General features: G+C 40.3%; 1 pseudogene; it reads right to left on the bottom strand.

Moving 5' to 3' along the window:
* Window positions 1–504: 504 nt before the first annotated feature.
* Window positions 505–5,722, bottom strand: LOC101596517 (annotated as a pseudogene).
* Window positions 5,723–6,196: the final 474 nt, after the last annotated feature.

The raw sequence follows: 6,196 nt of genomic DNA on the forward strand, positions 1-6,196 counted from the left end.
GTCGAATCCTACATACATTGGGGCCATCCATTCAAACTACCACATTCTGCCCCTGGCCCCCAATATGTTCATAGCCATCTCACACTGTAAGTTGTAATTGCCCAGTTTCAAAGATTCCCCATAGTTTTTATCAACTTAAGGTAGCTCTAAAGTCCCAAGTCTCCTATGAGATTTAAGATTGTCTGTTAGCTGTGAAATCAAAACAAGTTATATACTTTCAACATATAAAGGCACTGAGTAAACATTTATTTTTTTCTGTTTCAATTGTCACTTTACTGCAAGATGGTAGCATTAGTTACAAATTGGTAATTTTAGCCAAACAACAAGTTGTTGGCAAACTGCTTATTCGAAAGTGATCACCAAAGTACTCATGATGCAGAGTAAAGGTGAGAAAAATCTGACTGGCTGGTAGATTTCTAACTCACGAAATAAATTCTTAGGAAAGGTACACTGTGATTTCAATCAAGAATAGTACAGGAGACCACCAGGCAGACTAGTTTCCACTTAGTCCACTGTTTCTGGTGGTCTCAGCTGAGAATGTTGCATGTGCGTAAGCGGCTGGGCCTGAGCCTCCTTTGAGAGCACCTTCAGATCTGCTATGTACTTGGCAGTTGTCTCCTTTTCCTGCTGTGCAGAGATGCTCTGCACCACGTTCTTCTCCACCCAGCTGGTCATGTGCTCTTGCTCCTTTTGGCACATCATGCCCTACACAGAAATATGACAGGCAAGGCGATTCTTCACCTCTTTATACACTTTATGTAGCCCTTCCCATCAAGTGACCTCCAAGGCCATAGCAATGTTATTCCTCTGAACATCAAAAAGGTAGTGGCGTTTCTGAGTGAGTACCTGCTATGACTTCTCCAATTTAGTCACATCCTGGATTTGTTTGATGGGTGCCTGCTTTACTTCTTTCACCTGGGCAATTTTTGTTCATTAAGTTTATCAATAAATTCTGCAATAGAGGCACCATATATTTTTTTTTTAAATTATATAGACAAGTAACCCTACTACTGATATGGCAGAAAAGGTCTCTGGGGTAATCACATAGATTTCTTTGGTAGACAATAAAGATAAGCATGTAGGGTCCTGTTACACCAGTTTTAGGATAAAGAAACTGGAAAAATTCCTCAGGAATCAGCCTAGGACATACTTTTCCTCCATACTCAGGAAGAGGTTGTACGGGGGCAAGTCATGGCTTCCCAGTGTGGGATATCCTTGTTGCCTGCAATGTCCCAGGTCCCAGGACGGCCGTGGTCTTCAGACACCGGGGCCACAGTGGCAGTGGCAGAAAGGACCACCCGTGATGGACTTCAGGTCCCTATGACTGAGCAAACATTTTTAACTGCACTAAGACATAGAAAGCAGAAACTGAAAAAATGCAAAGTTAATAACCATCAAGCAAACATTGGCCAGTGAAGACTTTCTGGATTTTCCTATTGTTGCTCCTCCAGCTGGACTGAATAGCCAGGGAAAATGTCCATCCCAAGACGACAGCACTTCATGGTAGCCCTTGCACAGTCCTGCTATGTCCAAAACAACTTTGCATCTCCATGGAAACCACCAGCTGTCTTCCGAAGGCTCCTCTGGCCTATCAGGGTCACTACACCCGGCCTAGATGCTATTTCTCAGCAGTGGCTCCTGGGACCATGTGCATTTCATGACCACTCCACACATTTTTCATGCTTCCACAATCAATACCAGGTGTGCTAGACACAGTCATAATCTTAACTCAGGGATGAAATAAATGGTAACCTTGAATATTAGGTTCTCCAGTCAACTCTTTCCAAAAGAGTTTGCATTTCTATCATAGTCTTTCCTCAGGGATCCTTTCCTTTTTTTTTTTTTTTTAACGTAAAGCACTTGGACCATCTCCCTTAAGATTGTTAATGTGTTAGATACTAGTATCTTCAGTAACCTAAAACCAGTCTCTGTGCCAGTAAATTTTAAACTTGATTGAGTTTTTCCATCTTAAGATCTTAAATCTTTCAGTCCCGTATCTTTAGCAAAGCATATTAGTCCATTACAAATTTATGCTTAATTATACTTTTCAGACCTGGACAGCCGAACACAGCCAGCCCTTATCTAGTAGCTTAGTTCCAATGAGGTTTACTACAGCCTTTTCTTCCCCCTATAAATTTCTTGCCACTAAATGCAGTTCTCTCTGCATTTAGTACTTTCAAAATCTCATCAGAATAGTCCACAATTCTTGGATTTCTACTCCTCTAAAGCAAAGGTTCCAAAAGACCAAAACTACATGGTCAGATTCATCTCAGCCCAAACCACTCCTTGTACCAATTCTGTATTAGTCACCTTCAATGTCTCAGTTGAACTTCTAGACCAGGCACAGTAATGGGTGGAAGAGATTTTTGAAACAGGAGAAGTTCTCTGACAAGAGCCTAACCTGGAGAAGGATATATGTGACTCCATACTGTGAACTTATTCAAGGAAATTCAGCTTAGCTGGTACCGGCACTTGAACTTTACATTTGGCTTGCTTTAACACAATTGGTCACCACAGGAAGAGATGTTTTTCTTGCTGCTCCTAAATTCTGCATTAACTGTTGCTTGCTTGCAGTTGCAGGAGAAGGAAAATTCAGGGAGGGGAGATTCCAGAAAAGTTGCTGTTTTTCTAAAATCAACTGAAGTTAACTCTTGGTTTTTTAGGATTATGATTACTGAACTTCTGCAATGTAAAACAAAGCTGTTCAAGCATATGGGTTTTGCCTATAAAAGCAGTCCTGAAGAGTCCCATATATAGTCACCAGCCAGCTAACAGATTTCTGTGCTACTATTTGCTGTCTGTTTGATCTTCCCTGGGGGTTCTCCCACAACAGTTCCATAAAGGCAGAAAAGTTTGCCCCCTTTCACAACATTAAAAAAAAAAAAAAAGCCACAAGCCCCACCCAACCCATAAAGAAACACACTTAGGAACCCCAGGCATACCTCGGACACTTTGCCTATCTTCAGACTGGAATTTCAAATACTCCCTCACACCTTAGGGCTGGAACCTAGGATCCACCCACAGTGACACTACCCTCATTACATACTTTATTAAAATCCTGAATATATTGGGGGCCATCCATTCAAACAACCACAATGTGTATGCACTGTTTAATTATCAAATCATGATCGATACATTTTCTTATCACTTATTTGTTTTTGAGATTTCAAACTGGACTTCCACGTGTGTTTAGAACTTAGATAATGTTAGGTAAATTCTTGAGTAGTGAGTGTAAGAAACAACATATTTACATGATTTATACACTTTTCATTTGAAAAGTTTTCTTCTAAACTCCTCAGTTTGAACCATAAAACATCTCTTTTAGAAGTGGAGTGAGGTACTTAAGTTGCTGGTCTGCCACACCGTTTGAACTGAAATCTATCAAATGTTCTAATTACAAGCTTTTTCATCCACCCTCAACTCCCCTGCACTGAACAGTGATTAAGTGACTCTGAAAGCTGAAATGCTTTCTGGGTAAACTGCGTGAGGAGAGGAAGTGGTGGGAGAGAGAACAATTTAATCTTAGCTCTTATGGGATGTTATATCCCCCAGCTGTCTGTATCAGTAAGGATGTTGTGTGCTAATTCTGATTACTGAGTATTCCCTAAGCATTATTTCTCATCTGATTCAGAATTTGTGCAGAGAAGAGGCATTTCATTTGCCATGTCCCATCAAACACACTGACAGGCAGAACATCCCTAATAAGCCATAGTTCTGGCCTCCAGACATGGCACAGCCTAGGAAGCAGCATCTGGTAATAGGACCACTGACACCCAACAACATACCCAGCTCTGCTTCCCCTGATATCTGCCATAAGAGCAGGCTCTATTTCCACTTACTTCCAGAATAATACCAGGTTCTATTTCAGTCTGCATTTTTTTGATGGCAAGATGAGTTCCAAACATTTTTAATCATTTAGACATCCTTTCTTTTAATATTTTCTATAGTCAAACTTACCAAAATAATATGTATGATTGCAGAAGTAATGAGTATCAATTTGGAATTAATTAAGTGAATGTTTCCAGCATAGGCTTCATGTGGGCACAAACTGTGACTTTAGCAAGTCATCCTTCTTGCTATAGTGTTTTATTAATTTTCAGTTACAGCCAGAATTTTATTTGTTATATTAACCAAAAGGCTGAAAGATTCTCAGCCCAAGTTTTACTCCCCATGACATAAAGACAGCTGCTTTAAGAACATTATATATTATAATTTTTTTTGATTTATTCATTTTTAATTTTTTTTTTTTTTGAGAGCGACAGACAGAGAGAGAAAGACAGATAGAGGGAGAGAGAGAGAATGGGCGCACCAGGGCTTCCAGCCTCTGCAAACAAACTCCAGACGCGTGCGCCCCCTTGTGCATCTGGCTAAAGTGGCACCTGGGGAACCGAGCCTCGAACCGGGGTCCTTAGGCTTCACAGGCAAGCGCTTAACCGTTAAGCCATCTCTCCAGCCCGATTTATTCATTTTTAAATAAAAAATGTTGCACACAGAAATCCCATCCTCAATTCTGCTGAGGTTTTTTTTTTTTTTTTTTTTTTTTTTTTTTTTTTTTTTTATTGGAGTTCACTGTGGGGACCAAGTAGGGAGAAATAGTGTATCAGTGTATTCCTAACCACCCTGAGGCTCATAATCTCTCTTCTTCCTCTTCCCCAATGCTCCTTGAACCTTGGTCTGTAAGATAGAGATCTGATTTAGTTTTGCTTTCTCTGTAGACTTTGGATCATTGTTTTCATGAGGTTTGAGTGACCATAGTGTCTGTCACCATTTCCCTGGAACTGGTTTTCAAACTCACTGTGAGGACATATCTGTGAAACTGCTGTTCCTACAGTGACTCCTGGAATGAGGTTAAAAGTTATATTTGGTTCACAGGAAAACCAAATATAACTTTTAACCTCATAATTGTATACAAGTAGGAGACCAACGCAGAGAAAAATCAACTCCTACCAAATCAGAGAGCTAGAGCCTCAGATGCCCCCAACACCTCAGCACTGAAGCAGACCAAAAATGAACCCAACATGGCTCAGGGAAATTTTGCGTAAGAGGGGGTGGAAAGAATGTCAGAGTCACATGTTGGGTCATGATTTGCAGAGACATTTAGCATACCAATAACTGGGGACTAACCCCACAGTGCACGATCCATTTACATCAACAAGGAGGGTCTAATGGGAGGGGGTAGATCATAGATGAGCCTAAACAATGGTACCAAACTGCCTGTATTTGATGAAAAGAAAACTAATAAATAAAATAAAATAAAATAAAAGTTATATTTGGGCTGGTGAGATGGCTTAGCGGTTAAGATCTCGCCTATGAAGCCTATGGATCCCAGTTCGAGGCTCGGTTCCCCAGGTCCCACGTTAGCCAGATACACGAGGGGGTGCACGCGTCTGGAGTTTGTTTGCAGAGGCTGGAAGCCCTGGCGTGCCCATTCTCTCTCTCCCTCTATCTGTCTTTCTCTCTGTGTCTGTTGCTCTCAAATAAATTAAAAATGAACCAAAAATATTAAAAAAAAGTTATATTTAAATTCAGTTAAGCATTAAATTTTGATCAACTTGGTGCAGTTATTATTATTATACTACTGTTATACTATTACTATGTTTCTAGGTCTGTGAACCAAATATAATTCTTACCAAGCCAGTTTGTTTTTTCTTTCTATCTTCTGACAGTTATGAAGCCCAGAACTGGCCTTGAATTCATTTCCACTTCGGTCTATTCTGTCCATATTGGTCCTGGAGGAACCTCTTTAGGGAATCTGCACACGGCACCTGGAGTTGCTTCTAGTTCCTGGCCTTGTACTATACCTTTGCATATACAAACCCGCACAACCCTCAAATCAAAGGCATGAAATCTGCAGCATAATTATCTCTCACCAAAAGGGAGGCAAGTCAACAAGAAGATTACTGAACATGAGTAAAAGTCTTCTACTCATATTTCTCATTCTACTTCCTGTATGGCAAAAGCATCTGTTTCATGCTCAATGGTCTCACCAAGAAAAGGTGTGATTTTGATTGCAAATGATTAGGGTGTTGTCACCCAGCTTACACTCTCTGAAGGTTAGAATTCATTGCCCATTACTTATAAGTTGTCTTACAATTAAAGCTCCTTAAATGGCCTCAAAAGAAAGAAAAATAGAAAAAGCGACCAATCCCCTGAAGCAATCAAGCTTTCAAGAAACATAATCAGTAGCTCAGACTGT

The sequence above is a fragment of the Jaculus jaculus genome, chromosome 2 (genome assembly GCF_020740685.1).
Source record: "Jaculus jaculus isolate mJacJac1 chromosome 2, mJacJac1.mat.Y.cur, whole genome shotgun sequence".
NCBI lineage: Eukaryota > Metazoa > Chordata > Mammalia > Rodentia > Dipodidae > Jaculus > Jaculus jaculus.